A 16,931-nucleotide genomic window follows, 5' to 3' on the forward strand; every position below is an offset into this window, starting at 1 on the left:
AGAGTTATGCAAAAGTGCTCTGCGACTGCCATTGGGGCAGTTCATCCCTAAAAGGAAACACATGTTATACAATCCTCTGTCTAATAGGGTTGGACAGTAATTAAAAAATATCATCTATTTGGAGATCTGGGTCTTGAAACTACCAACTCGCACCATTAATCTTTTTGATGTACTGCGAAGATCTGCAGCAAAGGTCAGCGAGCAGGAGCTCTGCCATTTGTAGGGGGACGAGCTCCCTGATGGGACAGTGAACTGCAGAGCAGATAAAGCCATTACACCCCATTTCCAGTTAACTGTGGCTCAGAAAGGGACCTTAGGGTGACCATGGCCTGATCACATCCCCATCTGCTCTCATATCACTGGGCCATTGGTAAATCACCTTGAAAACTACCAGCAGCTCCTCAGAAATAAGATTCATGTGAGGCAACTGCACAAGGAAACTATTGAAATTGAATGGAAAGCAGGAAGAGGGCTCATTGCTCTCAGGGTGCCTTGATCTGCTCCTGAGAGATGGCAGAGCAAAACCTACTGTAAAATGAGGTGTCTAAACTTCAAGTTATACCAGGCCGACTGTGCCATAACAATTAAAGGAGCAAACCCAAAGCTGCACTCTGTTATCTCAGCATGAACACTGCTCTGCCCCATCGAATGGTTTGCGCAGTCCCATTTGCTCCAGCTGGGGAATCTTCTGCTCTAAAGCACCTTGATGTCCTCTACCAGTAAAACTAAATCACCAGAGTGGCTACTACCAGTAAAACCAGGCAGAGTTCGTGGTCAAGGGGAAATCTATCCATGACCAGAACAGGCACCAAATAACTGTTCCATAGTGGAGTGCAGTGTTTTAGCCAGCCTCTATCACTGTCTTGGAGGATGTGCCGGATTAAGCCCTGTTGTCATTCAAATAATCTCCAGCATGGCTCAGTAAAGAGAGAAGCTCTCCACTGCAGATAGGCATAATCATTAATTAACCCATTAGTGTTGCTCACTTCACAGCTCCTTTTCCTTCCCTGCTCTATTGTCGTGACACCACGAGATGTTTTTCCTTATTTTGACAGGATTAAGAATCTCTCTTTGGGGCTTTTTTTAGAGTTTGGGGTGTTTTTAAAAAAGAATTTGATGAACACCTGTGATTTCATCTGGAAGTTGTTTTTATCCCCATGCTGTGAAGAGCTAACTTCCAGATCACCCTCCCATCCATATGTCTATCAGATGTGTTCATCTTGTGCTGGGCTGGGCAGGGTGGTTGGGTTTTTTCCCACTATGAACTACGAGCTTATCTGACCCTTAACAACGACTGCTGCAGGTGAGTTGTAAAGCTATCTGCTGTTCAGATAAAAGTCAGATACTATCTACAGGTATGGCCTCTGTTTCCAGGAGCCTTCTGCTGTGTTCTGTCCAGAGGGCCAGCAGTTACTGCTTCCCAGGGAAAGCCCCTTCATCCCCAGGCTGAAGCTACTGCAGAATCTAATATTATATAAACTCTCCATAGTTGCTGTTTCCTTGTGCTTTTATTTGCCATTCATCATTTGACCTAAAAATTCTGTATCACTGTAAGAGGCAGATTATTGAATAAAGATCCTGTGATTGTGTTTTTGAATGCTTTCTCCCTCAGGACAGAACAAACTGAGAAGATCGTGCGAGCAAAGGATTCATTTAGCTTGATAAGCGTCCCCAGATCTGGCTCTAGGGTGTAATATCACCTCTCTATTGTCTCTGTACCCATTTCCGCTCAGGAAATATGGGGAAGGACATCCTCTGATACATTTTTATTTCTCTTTGGACAGCAGAAGTTAGCAGACTTAGATCTTTCTATCCCTTTTAGGTTAACAGTGTCTTTTATGCCTGATTGCAGCAGCTGCGATGAAGAGCCCACATACAGAAATACTCTGGAAAGGTCAGTTCACAAGAACACTCAGCTTCTGGGGACAGGACAAATAAAACAACTCTTGTGCAAAGACAGTTGATATCTTCTAAATAAAAAGGTAACAAAAAAACACCGAGAGATATGCTGGTTCAAGCCAACATTTATTTAATTTATATATTTAGCTGGCATATTTGTGCAAATGAGAGAAAAAACTGCACTACTACTTCACCACAGGTAAGGTTCTTCATTATAACAACAAGCTTCTAAAAAATGATTTTCAGGCTTTTCTGCCTCTATCTACTATTGCAACATGACAAATTATTAAAAATATTATACAGATATGTTTCTTGAGATTTCCAGTGTATGGATATTTTAATGGCATCTACAGCAGTGTTCAAATGAGGATAAAGAAATAAAATTTATGGATTTCAGACGCTTCTTCATTTAAAGCAGACAGAAAAAATGAGGAAGTGGGGAAGCGATAGGTGTAATGAACCACAATTGCTTTGCATCTGGGATTTTCAAACATGTTTAAACCATTGGAATCTCTTCATGCATTCAGACACATTTCAAAGAGCTTTGAAGAGTCTTCCTTCATACAAATGTTGTGCATTGGGAATGGGTGTGAACCAAAGCCCTACTCTGGATATTCTTCTTCCAGTCTGTGGCTCTGCATCCCCACTTGAATTTTGCAGCTGAGGTCACTCCCTGTTATGTCCAGGACTGAATATTCTTGTAACCCTTGCAAGGCACCATTTCAAGTACTAAAATTATATCAGTGACCTCTGAGAGCTACAGCTGGGGAAGAAAGGATGCCAACCTCCAGCTGCAGCTTTCAGGCTGGTTCTTGGAGACTGGGCTGCAGGGGCAGGTGATGTTTCCAGCAACTCCCAGTGGAAACTGCAGAGTTGTTTGTCACATTCTGCAAAATAGGATGGCTCTTGGCTTGAGAAGTCTGTACTGAGCCAAAACCCAGCAAAAAACCACCTCAGTAAAAATGCAGGAGGTGTGTAGCTTTCATGGCCAGGTTGCTGCAGCAACTGCAACCAGAGGGAAAGGGTAGCACTGTCTGTTCTAGACACAAAGGTAAAAGGAGCCGGATGAAAGCAGGTCTTCTGTCAGAGGGAATGGAGAGGGTGATGGAAGGAGCACCAGACAGAACCATGTCCAAGTAGAGGTGAAGAAATTCAGATGGAGATTTTTCTTCTAGGGATGAGACAGGACGATACAAAGTCAGAAACAGTGAGAAGAGGTTAAGCCTACTGGAAGAATGGGGTTGCTGTTAGCAAGATGAGATCAGTGCTTGAAAGAGCTGCTGTAAGAGATGGTTGAAAAAGAAATAAAATATAAAAGGTGTGTGCCAGTTAATATGAGTTTAGACATTTCAGGAGTTGCTGTAGAGTCTGTATGGAACAAAACAAAACAAAACAAAAGGCCACAGTTTTCGAAAAAAAGAAACCAAGAGAGACAAGTGAATGAATCAACGTCAATCTGTGAAGGTCCTGATACCTTCCACATGCTCAGAAGGGGCCTCCTATAAAAAAGTAGACTGTCTTCTGATGTTGAAATAGAAATACAAAAGAAAAGCACCAGTAGCTGTGACTGAATATCCAAAAAATGTAAAGGTCCATTCGCACATACACCTTCAATATAAAGCAATAGTCTAAGACACCTGGGTACCTGTCTGATTTCCTGGGTTAATTAATTTATAGTCTATTGTTTCACGTTAAATATTTCCATAATAATCAAGTGTGACATTTGGGGTTTTTTTCTTCCCAAAGGCATGCAGCAAGTCGAGTTTTATATCCAAATATGTATGTCTCATTTGATATTGGCTTAATGGCTACTTTCCCAAACACAATCATGCCTGGCTCAACAGCATTTCAGCATTTTTACTGTGATTTATGTAATAGCCAAGTTCAGGAACACTTTTTCTTTTCTTTTTTCTTTCCCTGACAGTATCTTCTTGTCCTTTTTTTTCTTCTTAATTTCAACTCAAGAGGGTCTCAGGGAAAAAAAAAAAAGAAAAGGAAGTTATGCTAATGAAATTCGGTTTCCCTTTTAAAGATACAAGGATAATCTTTTGCTAACATGCTTATTGCAAATTCAGGCAGGCAGGATCAAAATTATTCTAACCTTCAATAAAAAAATTAGTATGTAAAAATCTCTAAATCACAGCAGAGCACACCACACCTTGAAATCAATAACCTAATTCATGTATAAAGCTGAAATTCCACCACTAAAGATGCTGTGTGGTGAATCTAGCACAAGCTTTTGTCTGTAAATTCATTTTACCAAACATCCCCACCTGGGGACTGGGAGAATGAAGCAATAGCAGAAAGTCACCTCTCCAGGAACCAACCTGACTGCAACTTGCCTGGTGTTGAATGTCTGGTTCTGGTTTTACTCCTGTAAGACCGAAGTTAAACTATATATTCTTGCCCTCTGTCATCTGACAGAGGAATGTGCTCAGCCCCCTAACATTTGCACTGCCTGTCTTGCTGCCATCATTAAGAGAACCTCCTGCCTTGTAAAAATGTAACTACACGTGTTTCATAAAAATCGATATAAAAATAACAACACCGGGTTACTTACATCTTTCTGGAACAATTGAACACTGAAACAAGCATCTCTGGTTCTTCCTCCTGCAAATGGATCAAATTACATTTCACTAGGTAATAAAGTGTGGTACAATAGCCTGCCCAATCTGTTTTCATCTTGTCTGGTACAAAGTTTCAGATCTACTCACTCATTATTCAACGTAATGGGCTGGGTTTGGCATATATTGAATGTTAGCGCTCTCCCTGGAAGCTGCAGAGGTTAACTGCTCCTAAAAGTCTCTTTCCTTCCTTTCTGGGAATGTTTTCCCCATGAAAACTTGAAACAACAGAACTAAATGTCATAATATCCTACAGTGAAGGTGCTGGAGACCATAGCGATGAAATAATGGTAGCAATTATTTTTGTCCTAATCCTCGGTCACCCCAATGGAACCTGGTCCATACCTGGAAATATTTTGAAATGCATCAGGGAAGTAATCTGCTCTTGCCAAAATGCTTGCAGAACTGAAGGTCCCCATTATCAAGCATTATTATCATTCTTTATTCACTTTATTGGTAGTGTTTGCGTGATTGTGGCTCTCCATGAGAAAAAAAATGCTGTCAGAGGCTGAACTGGAGATGTTACACCCTTCGTTCAATTATCATTTCAGAGGAGGAAAAAGAATCTTTCTAAATACAAATGACTTAATTTAACGTTAACTATGAGCTAAATAATGGTCATTGTAGTCCTGTAAGTGGTCCTGCTGCAGGAAGTTAAAAACAAAGTTACTTCTAAAAACAGAAGCTTGAAAAACCTATGTATATAATTTCCAGGCTCCGCAGCAAGGAATTACACAAATTGCTAATCAGGCACCAAAATGAATATACTGTTGATACAGTTGAAATGTTTTCTTTGCACTCCTCTCGTGCTATAATATTTTTCTAGTCCCTGCACTCAAAGTAGATACATCACATTTTGATGTAGTTGGGCTCTTTTCAAGGTGTGAAATTGGTAAGTACCAACACCAAAGGAAAAAAATTCTTTTAATACTGCACTGTGCCACTTGAAGCTGCATTACCCTTTGGCTTCGAGCCAGCAAACTCCAGTGAGAACGATTTTATAGCACATGACTATAATAAAAGATATTTAAACATGGCCTAACAATGGATTAAACTAGTAAGACATAGTTTGTGTTAGATCCCAAGGATGAATATCAAAAATAGAGGCAATAGTTTTGAAACAACAGCCAGCAGTGAAAAGTTTACTTCTAATATAAACCAGACAGTCCCCAAAATAATTTGTGGTTTATTTAATTCTTACCGTTCATCTTGTGTTCTTTTGAGTAAGCTAAAGTGAGACACCCGCGTAAAAGCACCAGCTGGTTTAGATTTTGATTCTGGATCTCTAGTGAGCTGAAAAACTCTAATCTGCATCTGCAAGGGTGGGGAATCATTTTTGTAAACAAGAAAAAAAAAAAGGATTTGCTGCAGGGGGAAGGGCATCTTGGAAGAAGGTGCATTTTGGGAGAAGAGAGAAAAAACAACCTCGTTAATATATTATAATAAATTACTGTTTTGTCATTATCTGGTTATATTTGCACAAACATCAATTGCATGTGAGCCCTGAAAAAAGAATATTTCATTGCCTTTAATACGCACTGCAGTGTGCACCCATACAAAATCATTACTGTAACAAAACCAGCTGCGTGTAATAGAAAGCAAATGATTTACAATGTTACTATAAGAAACTACTTTATTTCATATTATCATAAAAAGAACAGCACTGAAAATTTGCATGACAAACACAAGAATCCAGGAAATTCCAAATCTAATTCATTTTTAGGTTTTAATAGGTATTAACTTACGGAGGTGAATTGTTAAGAACATTTCTTGCAGAATATTTCCAGAGAGTTTAGCTGCAATATTGGAACTTATATGTAGTGAAATGTGAACTAGTCCAGCAGATGAAGAAAATGCATAAGCTTTAAATTCACTGCTGGACCTAAAAAAAACATATTTATTTTTATCACCCTGCTGTGGCTGGAGGTTTGGGTCTATCAAGGATCTCTCAAGTCAATGGGTCTTCAGTGCTCTGAACAAAGACTGCTGGATTAGATGCTGTTCTAAAATTTCAGTTCTGTTACCAACCTGCACAGTGACTGTTTTCGACTGTTGTGAAATTTTAACAAACGAACATGAGCAGTTTCAAGCCCACATTCTGCCTGGTTGTATGGAGTGGTTGGGATACTCTGCTGATTTAGCAGATTATGAAGGATCAAATCCCAACTCTGTCTCACACCAGTCATGAAACAAGTTCCTGTTGTGTCGTGGAAGGGAAGCCTATTGTATTCAGCTATGGAAGGAGATAACAGCTGTTACCAAAAAGGTGGCAGGCATGTAAAACAAAAACTGAAGTCTTGAACAAATGAAGCTTTATAAGACCCAGGCAGAACTCAAACAAATGTTCAATGAAAGTCACTTTTATGGCTTTACTTTGGTTTATCGCAAGGCAGTAATAAATGTGTCTCATTAAAAGCCAGTAAAAGAACACCACCTACACCACCAATTGTTGTAACTGCAGATATAGCAGATCTGGAATAGTTACCTAAAGACCCTCATTTCCTAGCATTTAATGCTTCCCTGTCCATATAAACTAGCTTTCTATGGATTTAAAGACTGTTGGATGCTAAAAGCAGCAGCTGTTGCTGGGAAAACGACACTTTCAAAGCCCTGTTGCTTTCTCAAGGTGAAGTTAGAGGAAGGTTGAATGAACAAGGAACGCTCCTTGGTGAAAAAAAACTGCCAGAGGAGAACATGCCAACAGAAAAACAAGCAATTCCCCCATCCTGGCTGGAGTGTAAGTGTTTTGCCTCAGCTTTATTGCTCAGCGGGTCAAATTCATTCCTGGTGAAATGGCAGTTCCCATGGTGAAGCCGCAGGAAAATTCTGAAACATTCTGGCACCTGTCAAGAAATGGGGATGTGAAAGTGGGGGGAGGAACTGGCATGTAGAAGCTGGGATTAAGGGTGGGAGCCACCACATAAAAGGTTATTCTTGTTCTAGTTGTTAGAACTTTTTTACTGCGCAGAATTTACATACATGCTTATTAAGTGGTTTAAAAAAAAAGCCTGACAGATATTAAACAGCATGACACACTCTTTATGCTGCTGCCATACAGATGTGTCCAAAGCATAAACAGACTTACAGTCAGCACTTGATTGCTCTATGGGAGAGTATCTCTGCAGTAAATGTCTCCAAACTTTTCAGGACAATTAACTTGAGAATTGGAACCTCTTTTTTTTTCCCCTGCAGATTTGATCCATTGCTTGATCTCTCACTGCTTTCCAATTATGCAGGGAAAATATATAGCAAGTGTTTTAATACCCTAGATTGAATTTCCTAAACCTAAGCTAGCAGCAGAATTACTGGGCCAGGGATTCTGGCACAAGAAGTACAGCTGTGTGTGAGCTGGTGGGAAAACTACTGGAATATCATGACTAGTCTTGGTGTTCACACTTCAAAGAAGCCATGGAAAATTGAAATAGATCAGAAAAGAATGATTTCAAGATCTGGAATATCTGCCTTGTAGGGATAGATGTTTGCAGCCTAATCTGTTTACTTTATCGAAACAAAGGTTAAGAGACTTGATTGATATATTAATACCTACATGTGGAGAAAATTTGCAATGGCTCCATAATTTAAAATATAAAAATGAATCAAGACCTAGAAGCTGGAAATGGTCAAGTTCTGATTACAGATAAAACAGGATTATTAAGAGTGAAGTTAATTAGTCATCAGGAAAACTTCTACAAAAGGAATGTGGGTTCTTCACCCCAGAAGCTTTTCAGTCAGGACTGGATGGCCCTTTGACTAAGGAGAGATGGGAAGTGGGTTGGGTGCAGGTTTCCCAGGTGAGGCATTCTGGCCAGGGCAAAAGTGTTAACCATGATGGTCCCTGTGACCAAGGAGAGCTGGGGCAGGTCAGTCTTCTTCAGCTGAACTAACTGGCAAAGCCAACATGAGTATATGAACCAAGGTAAAACCTACCTGAAGAGTTCCCTCTTCACAGCAACGCTGATGCTCTGGGAAGCCTTGTCATCTGTGCTTGGCTTGGTGAGCAGCCCCCTCTTTCCTTCCTGATTCCCTCCATGGCTGTGCTTTCCTGCAGAAAACATAAAAATGGAGCGAGGTAATCTGCTTTGTCCGATTCCACTGATACCATGCACAGACCAACTGCTCTAATCTTTCTTTTACCTCTTTGCCTGTTTTTTTCTCACGCGTAAAATTTCAGGCTTGCCATTGGATAAAAAAAAGTCTTCTTTGGGAACATATGCTAGATACTTAAATGTCGAAGTGAATCTCTGTTTCTACAATTTAAGTAATTCCAGGGATGACCCTGAGAAGTCATATCTTGGCTGGGATGATATTTAAGTTAGTATTTACAACTGCCTGTGAGTTTTGCTGAGTAGAGGTTATTTGCACAGTAATATTAGTCTTGTGCCTCTTTACTCAGCACTCTCCAGCCATTACCATGCTGCTCAAACTCAGCAGTGGTGCAATTATCAGCTTCTGTGACCTCTTGATACTGTCACTAGCAATGGAAGGACCCAGGTAGTTGCAGGATGCTGCACAAAAGACCCTTAGATAAATAAACAGCAAGAATATCTGATTGCCAAAGTGAAGCATTTAATAACATAGGCTTTTCTATCACTGGAAATGAAGGCAGACATGCTGTTACAGTAATATGGGGAAAGAAAAAATGAGATTGAGCAGCAGCAAAGAAACAAAGGAGAAGCTGAAGGAAAACAAAATATGGAGATAATTTAAAATCACTTATGAGACCTGTGCTTGCTAATGCATTTTTTCAAATGATTATGACTTACAGAAAATGCATTCAGACATCTTCTTCTCATTAGAAACACTGAGTTGAAAAAGATATAACCAGTATCCCAGTGTGTTCCCCTAACATGAGCTTTTGAACCACAGCTACGAAGTTGTATCCAACATTGGTATGCCTTAATATCGTATGCTGCTGGATGATGAGACATCTGTGTTCTTATACGGACAATCACATGTACCCCAGCATCAGCAAGAGTGTTCCTAGAGAACAATTTCTGATGTGTTAGCAGGGTTTCTATCTTTCTAGTGACATGAGTATGGTCCATCTTTGATTTCATAATTTTCTAGCTGATGGGAATTTCAAAAGAGCTGCTGTAGAAAGCTTTTACTGTTCACTGCTTTTTCACAGTCAGCTAGGCAATGCAGTCAAACATCAATGTAAAATGAGGATGCACTATTGGTTTAAACCATGAAGATGCAGTGAAAACTCTGAGGCAATGACAAATCACTTTTGCTAAAGTACCATTTAAAGTGGTGGTGAACAGGCTCAGAGGGTGATGTCTACATCCTAATATAGTTAGTGGTGACTTTTAACCAGAAAGAGCTCTGGTTGCAAACTTTTGGAAGCAAAGACAAAGGAATATGAAGAACAAAGAAACAACAGATTTTAACACCAGGCAACTGTTCTCATTTTTATTTACTCAGACTCCAAAACCAAGTAATCCTGCCTGTATCACTTTGTTTTCATGTGCAGGTACACTTTGTGAGCACAGTTCTAAAGAGAGAGTGGACAAAGTGACAGAAGAGCCTTGGTAGATTTCTAGTGTAGGGGAAAAGCCTTCAGAGCTGCAAATAATCAGAGACTAAACTGCTCTCCAGCACACTGGAGAAAATTCAAAGTAATTACCCCACTGACTTCAGTGTAGTGATCCTAGATTTATATTACTGTAAATGACAGCAAAAATTGGACCCAATATAGAAATAATTTATCTAAGGCCCTAAGTATAGTTAGTTGCACAATTCAATCTGTAAATAATGCCTCTAATGCACATATGGCTAATTTACATCCAGACTATGAGAACATATCCAGTGCTGATTTCCAGGATGCTTGAAGCACTAAGCAGTGCCAAAATAAATCTGCAGTATTCCCATAGCCCTCACAATCCTTCCAACTTCTGGGGCTGGGAAGAAGATGCACTACACATATTTTGGAAAAGTGAAATTCTATCTGCTATATACCAGTTATTGGATAATTCTTACCAAAAGGGCATAGAAGGCTGTTAAGCAGCACTCCATGTCTACTTGCAAGAGCTCTGCAAGCTCTCTCCTCACAAGAAGTTGTTTTTATCTAATTTGTCTCTTACTGCGAGCAGAATTCTAGGAGCAGCTTGAGTTTTCTAAGAATAAACCACACTTGAAAGAAAGGAGGGTTTTAAGTAACACTGGAGAAGAGTGCTTGGAGTACATACATTTAACACACATAAAACTTAACTACAGCAATTTGAGTTAGATTCCTTCTCTAATCACATATTTATGTTAAGACCTTGCTGAATCCAAATTGAAATTGATATTGGTAGGAGGAAAGATGGTATAAAAATCTGAATTATTCACCAGCTCGGCAAGAGAAAAAAAATTCTGCCAAAATACCAAGTATTGTTCTGGGCTTTATCTGAGCACTGCAATGTGGGGTGTGAAGAGTTAGAAAATCCATGTCTTGCTGTACCTTGGACTTGAAAGGAGACATGTTAAGTCTAAGCGTAACAAACGCATCAACCCTCCTTCCTTCCTTCTTTCCTTAAATATTTTATGTTAACTTATTTAACTTTTTGGTTGGTTGGTTGGGGTGTGGGGTTTTTTGTATCACCAGGGAAGAAGAATTCTCCTGTTATGATGAACACGCAGGAAGTGTTGAGAACCTGCAGTTAAATGCAGATTAATCACGGCGGCCTCAGTGCTGCAGGTGGATTCCATTAGACCCTTCAACAACAGAAGAGACACAGGATAGTCCTCTGGTAGAAGAAAATCCCTGGGAAGAGATTTTGGGGGCAGCTAAGCCTGGGAAAAAGCCTTAGGAATGAGCAGGAAGTTTAAGTGTGTTGTTTTACTTAAGACCAAACTTCAATGAAGACTCATTTATGCACTCATTTAAAGGAGTACACCATGGTTGAAGGTGGGTAGGTGTTTTACCCACTTGCTGTGACTGCTAACTTGGTGCACAAACAAATGATATAACAATATAATCTTCTTACAAATAATTGCATTCAGTCTGTCCTCATGGCAGCCTAATGATGTTGAATGTGTAGGTCCTATAAAGCCCTTTCAGGTCCTAGAGAGGGAAAACAATTAGAGAAGTTCAGAGCTTACCTTACAAAGAACTCTTTTTAGAACATAATTTTCTTGTATTTGCCAAGATTCTCCTTAAGGGAGTTGATAACTGGAGAATTTGTGAGGTAATGGTCTCTGAGATCCTTGGAGACCTATAAAGAATAAATGACCTAGAAAATAAATGCAGGAGTTATTTAAACAGAGGAAAAATACTTCTGAAGAAGCCTCATACTCAAACAATTATAAAAATCTTTTTTTTTCTCGTCCTGGTTCATTAAGAAACCTGAAAGGTCATAATTTTGAAGTTGTTTATTTCTATTGTTAATGTCTCTTAGGTTCTGTCAAGCACAAAAAAATATTATTCTCTGCAAAGATGACAAAATTATCCTTGACTCTCCCTGTATTACTTATGTCCATTTCCAATGCATAAAAGTTCTTTAAGATATGCAATCATTGGACACGTACCGAAAACAAGAAAAAAAATGTTTACATTTAAGTCTAAAAATGGATGCCATGTAGCCGATTTCCACTTCTAATGTAACTCTTCAATGTGAGCCTCAGTCTGTGTTTCTGTGATTTTTGAACAGATAATTCTGCAATGGTCAACCTGGAGGTTTCCGTGAAGTTTTAGGAAAGCCAAGGGCAAATCTGAATTTAGCCTGCAGAGGTTAGTTTTAAAAGAGTTTCATGTCACTGGTGCTGTCACCTGTGGGGGTATTGCTGAAGACAGTCTGAATTCTACCAGGTGTAGGGCAGGGTGTATCCCAGGGCTATGGTGGGTTGGAAGTGCTGAAGGAGCTTGCATGACAGAGAGGCTTTGACAGAAGAGCACAATAGTTTGTGCAGAAGTTGCTGAGAACTAGGTGTTTTCATGTTTTTAAAAGGCTGAATTGAAATCTAACCCAGACAGCTGACTAACATCTTGAGACACAGGCAGTTTGGGTCAAATCTGGGTGACTGGCAAGTTTAATTATAGTATTTGATGACTGTTTTACAGCATTTAAGCCTCTTTGAACTTCACAATGGATGAGAGCGTTGAAAGGCTGTGGAACATGTTCAGCTAAAAATGAACAAAAAAAATGATGGTTCCAACACTCTCAGTGGTACCTGGCATTTATTTGAAGTCTGATATTGCACACAGTACTTCCATACCTGTGACTGCAGGTTTCCGGTTGAAAAGTACTGGATTTCTATCAGAACAATGGACAATTCTATGGCACTTGCCTGATTTCAAGTCCCCACTCCCCTCTTCAGAGACACATTTCCTTTGCTGTTTCTTGTATGATCCCGTTCCTTGCAGTAACGCAAGAAAGACAGGTGAAGAGTGAGGCAGGGCAGAAACACAAATTGCATCCCAAGCAGATAAACCCACAGCTGGCTAGAGAGAATAACAGCACAGAAGAAATGACAGTGGCAGTACCTGAGAGCTCAGGACCACTGAGGTATGTGTAGGGTTTTCAAAAGCTTCCAGAGAAAATTCAGCCCTAGTATTGAGGCCAAAGGTCTCCTCCTTCTGAGGAGATGTTCCATAAGAGTGAATGTGAAAGGTAAAAGAAAGCATGCACACCAGGAGAGTGGCCTAACTTACCCAGCCTCAGCGAACCTTGAAAATTCCGGGTTGTAAAATTTGGGGCCAGAACAGAAATTTCATGAATATTCTTCTAGCATTTAATAATTACATCAAAATACTTCCAGCATAATGAATCCTTCTCAAACCAAGAGAGTAGACAATACCAGTAGCTTGAGAAAAATCTTCCAGTTCACAGCAGCGGGTTTGAGCGCAGCTATTTGATTTCTGCAGTCAATTAATTCCAGTGAATTCCTGAAGAAGTCACTAATTGAAAAAATAACGACAGCTAAGATAAAGCTAACAGGCAACAAAGTGTCTCAAAAATTGCACAGCCTTTCCAGAAAACAGTCTGGACAGTTGCAACAGCTACTGAAAGTTAGTCAGCAAGGCAGAAAGCAGAAGCTTGTCACATGTCGAGACACAACCAGCCTGCTCCTCACAGCAATGTAAGGTTCAAAGCAAACACATTGCCCGCGATCTGCCAACTAAGAATTATTCAGCAAATAATTTCAAGGAGGAGATAGCATTTTCATTAAAAAATAACAAAATGTTTCCTACTTCATAAATGGAAATCAGGGAGAAATTAAATCACCAAATTACCTCCTACAGTTTACCAGTGTACACACAACCGCTCTGATCCTCTTTAGCAAGTATGCGACTGGAAATGAGAAGCAGAACATGGAATTGTCTCAGCAGCACAGGCAAAAAGATTTTCTTGCATTTTCTTTTGAAAGGGCAGCCAAAATATCAAGGCTCATGTTCAATCAGATGTACTGTAGGCTCAGGAGGGAGAATTGAGAGGGAATTACAAGTTACTGAAATTAAAAAAAATCCACTATAATTCTTGGAGTTCCCTCTTTAAAAAAAAAAAAAAAAAGTGTTGATCTTCTGGGTCAGAAATGACTAGAAGAATGTGTAGCAGAGGCACACATGAGATTTAAGGTTCTGTATTAAATATACCATAGATATCCACTGTTGTTCTGTGATAAACAATTTTTTTTTAAACTCACTCTCATCACTGTCTACAAGGAGATGGGGTGTTGGACTAGCCACCAGGAACACAGGACAGCTATTGCAAATCAGAAATGCAGAAACAATTTTCTGAGGCCACATACTCCAGCTTTGATGGCTTTTTCTTCATCAGCAAGAATTCTGGGCTTGCTTTTCTCAGCTTTCTCCAGTGCTACACAGGTAGTGACAGAACAGGGAAAAGGGACAAGGCAGGGAACAGCACAGGAACTACCAACCATCCACAGGGAAAAAACTTTTTACCACAGTGTAGCATACAAGAGAGCTACATTTGAGTGCAAGCTCCAAATATAATGTTTTGAGCTCAAAATCCTCTAAAAGAAACTAAGGACTAGAAAATTCATGATGAGACATCCACAGAGTGAGTGGACTTGGACAGAAAACATGACACAGCAGTAACAGTGAGTTTAAAAGATTATTATTACAGAACAACAGTGGATATCTATCTATGGTGCACTGAAGGAATGGTAGAGTCCTGTAACCAAAATGGTGCATAGGAAATAAAATGGATTTTCTAATGTAATAGTCACTAAATCATGGACAGCGATGAGCAAAACCTACACTGCATACAGGCACTGAGCAGTCGTGGTGGCTTAGTGAATGAAAATCTGAGTCATTTCTGGATTAATGCTCTAACATAGTGCCAGGGGACACTGTGTTGCTGGAGATATCATTATTTCTCTGAGATATTTTGTCGCTTATATCCCACGTTACGTTCCAGAAGATGACAATTACCCTATTCCAAAGAGGACAAAATCAAAAGGCCAGCTTTCAGATTGACCCTAGAGGGATATAAGAGGAAATAAAATATATCTGGTGCACCTTTGAGCAGAATTCTCTTCAAGCACAGGGGTGGAGGAGTTGAGAGGGCATCTCCCCAGTGCATGCTCCACCAGCTGAGCAGAGAGGAGAAAGGGGAAAGGTTCCACACTCCTTTTCTCGCATGCCAGATTGCACATAAGGAGTGGAGGACTAATAATCTGTTTATTTTTGAAAGCAGTTAAGGCAGATTGGGTATTGCATTGATGTATGGTCTGCAGCAGTACAAAAGTTCTTCCATCTTCCCCTGTTCAGCTGGGTGCACATGTATTCCAGTCAGCCCCTGTCTAGGAAGAGACAATAATAAGAAATTAGAGAATACCAATAAAAGGCAAGCAAAAAGCACAAAACCTGCCTGTTGTAAAAACTCATAAAACTTTTCCTAAGATGCAGCATGCAAGATATGATGTTTGACTTAAATTTCTATTAAATAAATACATTCTGCCTACCTACAATTAATTTCTTGTTTTGATTTGATGAGTTCATCATGCTTGGTTTCTATTCAGTGCAATGAAGATTATTCTACTAAATCAGAATTTGTATGTGGTAAAATTAATTTCAGAAATATTCCGACGTACATAAGTCTCTCTACTTTCCAACAAGAACCCCATGGCTTTCCCCCATGGCCCAAGTCTCCTGCAGAACACTGGCACCATAATCCCTTCTGGCTCTTCCAGCCTGAAATACAGCGACTCTTTCCCCAAGTACAGGAGCTCCTCCTGGGAGATTCATTGTGAAACATTTGGGAAAGATACCTGAGGATGTGGAAGAATGACAGCTGCAGAGTAGGGGAAGGGGTTTTCAGGTGAGGGGGATGGTGATTTATACCAAAGAGTTGACCTGCAGCCTTAATTGACTATTAGCATCTCAGTATCACAAACCAAGGCAGACAACCATAGCATTTGTAACTGTTTCAGAAATTACTACCCTAGATAATCCATTTACATGTTTTTGCCTAAATATGATCATGTATTGAAGTTACCATTTCCAACTGGACCATCTATTTTCATATCAACAAAAATCAGACACAATACAGGAAAGAAGTGCCAATTCTGTGTTAACTCTCACAGCATGCAGACAGCTATAACTGCCAGTCAAAAACTGAGGGTCAATGAAGTATTTATTAAAATTGTGTACAGAGATGACATGAGCTGGGACTTAGGCTAATGACTGTGTGTAAACTTTTATGGCCCTGGACAATAACTTGCTTGGCATTAGGCATTGTGGGCAGCATCGTACTTTACACTCCCTAATGGCCTTCAGCTTTGTTTTTCATTTCCAGTAGGTCTCAGGTGTATGAGAAGGTCTCCCAAGGTTTTTTTGCTCACTAACTTGTGAGCCATGGACCAGGAGCTCATGAGTGAGGGGTGGTGGGTGAAGTATTATCTGACCTGGCTGCTGGTTTCCTTGCTTTTTATGGTTTACAGGGGTGGGATACATAGCCTTGCAACCCTAATTTTTTTAATTTTGGTAAAAACAATGTTAATACCTGTGACTCTGCTTACAGGTGCGCATGTAAACACGTGCAGGCTCCAGGTGTACAATCAGAAAAATTATGTGTCCTCAAAACATCTTGTATAATATTATTTTTATTAATACTTTTGCATTTTGTAATTTTCGCTCTCTCATTTAAATCCAAGAGATTTGCCAGGGCGGGTGGATGGGGCTGAAAATAAAGAAGTTCCCGAAGCGGTAGGCACCAGGGTGGGCTCCAGAGCAGCACCACTCCCGGCTGGCTCCATGGCCGCCCCCGAGCCCTTCATATTGAATAATAGTAACAATAGACGACTTTAGCCAAGTTCCCTCCTCTCCACAGCTCCTGAAGAACTCTCTGCCCGCTCTAGAAATAAAAATAGCGATGAATTAATTAACGGGACGGGGATCTCAGCCGGGAGGGGCCCCCGGGAACCCAGCACTCCGTTACGCCCGGGGGAGCCCCGTCATCT

General features: G+C 40.1%; 1 long non-coding RNA gene across 4 annotated transcripts in view; it reads right to left on the reverse strand.

Moving 5' to 3' along the window:
- LOC108449775 overlaps positions 1 to 16,925 on the reverse strand; it is a 42,411-nt gene extending 25,486 nt beyond the window's left edge. The window contains exons 1-5 of one of the 4 annotated variants that reach the window (XR_001866065.1): positions 13,156 to 16,925; positions 11,607 to 11,737; positions 8,451 to 8,565; positions 5,725 to 7,366; positions 4,460 to 4,509 (exon numbers count right to left, since the gene is read on the reverse strand). This is a non-coding gene — a long non-coding RNA (uncharacterized LOC108449775). Of the gene's footprint in view, positions 1 to 2,006; positions 7,367 to 8,450; positions 8,566 to 11,606; positions 11,738 to 13,155 lie in introns of those variants that run through there. The other 3 variants (XR_001866063.1, XR_001866064.1, XR_001866062.1) reach the window with 3 other exon arrangements.
- Positions 16,926 to 16,931: the final 6 nt, after the last annotated feature.

The sequence above is a fragment of the Corvus brachyrhynchos genome, unplaced genomic scaffold (genome assembly GCF_000691975.1).
Source record: "Corvus brachyrhynchos isolate BGI_N302 unplaced genomic scaffold, ASM69197v1 scaffold319, whole genome shotgun sequence".
NCBI classification, from domain to species: Eukaryota; Metazoa; Chordata; class Aves; order Passeriformes; family Corvidae; genus Corvus; species Corvus brachyrhynchos.